Source organism: Nicotiana attenuata, unplaced genomic scaffold (assembly GCF_001879085.1).
Source record: "Nicotiana attenuata strain UT unplaced genomic scaffold, NIATTr2, whole genome shotgun sequence".
NCBI lineage: Eukaryota > Viridiplantae > Streptophyta > Magnoliopsida > Solanales > Solanaceae > Nicotiana > Nicotiana attenuata.
Window position 1 is genome coordinate 169,946 of NW_017671934.1, and position 1,673 is coordinate 171,618.

Below are 1,673 nucleotides of genomic sequence, written 5' to 3' on the forward strand. Positions count from 1 at the left end.
ATAAATGTTGATATTATAAAGATTAAAATAGGTATTTTAAAAAAGTCGACTGAGAAATAAGGGAGAATGACAATTGTACGAAGTAGAAGGAAGAGTTTGATTTTTAAAATAAAGTTTGGGGGTGTAGATGATTTTCACCCTTACCGAAAATTTCCCAAAATATAAAAACATTTATTTCAACCATAAACGTAGTACCATTTTTTTTTTAAGGGAATAACTCGGACTTCAAACAAGGATGGCGGAAATTTTTCGCATTCCTTATTCTGTATCTCGTCCTGTTTTCCCTTGTCTTTTCGGTCAACTCTTTCGTTGTTTCGTAAAGCCAGATCTGACACTATAAATGACAAGCCTCAAGTTCTTTCCGTGTGTAATTTTGTCTACTCATACTAAGAAGGTAATTAGTTTGGGTTTGGTTTTTCCTATTTTCCTCTCTCAGTCATGAAAATTTTCTACTATTTTTTGGCTGTAAAAGCAAGCTAGATTTCTTTTTCCTGAAAAGCTTCGTTCTTACTATTAAACAAAGCTTGTAGTGAAAAACCAAAAGATTTTGTGTTTGTAAACACAGTGCTACTACTATTACTGTTACTATTTTTGTTCTCTCTACAGATATTTCCCTTTAGGTATTTTAAGTTATGATTGTGTTTTTAAGATTTGAGCCAAAATGGCAATCATATAAACTTCTTGCGCTCCAAGAATGCGTTTCAATTTTGATAATAAAACTTTTTACGTAATATCAGCATTTTATGTTGATGATTTATCTTTAGCCAGGGTCTATCGGAAACGGTATCTCTATCCTTCGGGGCAGAGATAAAGTCTGTGTATACACTATCCTCTCATATTCCACTAGTGATATTTCTCTGAGTTGTTGTTATTGTATTTTGATGTTTTATAATTTTCATTTAGAAGCTGTATTTGTTTTATCAGGGATTGGAAAATCGGAAAAGGAAATAATCGCAGAGATCTGAAAGATGGATTCCGAATATTCAACAACAAAACAGTCAATTATGTCTGTGGTAGGCAATTTGCGACATCAAAACAGGAGGGAGAACTGTCCATCTGTATCTGTATGTAGCCAAAACAAAGGAAAGATATTCAACGATCCTCCACGTTTGCCTAGGAGCAATAAACCATCTACAGACCGCGTTGCATCAAATCGAAATAATAAACGAAGAAATAACTATAATAATCGATCACCAAACCAAATTCGTCAGGATCGACCAATCCCGCCTCCATCATTTAGCAATTATAATTCATATTCAAATTATGAGGTGACACCGACATGTTCGGCAGGTGATCCTCCGGCATCAAGGTCCGACAATTTCTATTCCGTGATTCCTTTTATCATTGTCTTCTTTTTTATCGTCTTCAAGTTCTTTATGTAGAAATTTACATTTTACTTTTCGCATGAACTGTTGCTTTTATTTAGAAATAAATAAAGTACTGTAGCCCCACACTAGAGGACGAGGGCAGTTGTCCATGGTGCAATAGCTTACTGGTTAAGTTTTTCATTTCAAAGTATGATGTTTAATTAAGTTTTGAATTATAACTCTTGCGCAAATTTATTTTTAGGTAAACCACTCATGCACCTCTAAAGGAGAAGTAAAATGGTCGTTGCAGTAATAATCCAATTAATTACCGAGGTCGAAAAATTTAAATAGGTGTTATGGTAGATA

At 33.8% G+C, this 1,673-nt stretch overlaps 1 long non-coding RNA gene across 1 annotated transcript; it reads left to right on the forward strand.

Annotated features, from left to right (window-relative positions):
* The first annotated feature begins 223 nt into the window (after positions 1–223).
* On the forward strand, positions 224–1,472 carry LOC109210935. Its single transcript, XR_002065633.1, has 2 exons — positions 224–394; positions 925–1,472. It is a non-coding gene; the product is annotated as an uncharacterized LOC109210935 (long non-coding RNA).
* Positions 1,473–1,673: the final 201 nt, after the last annotated feature.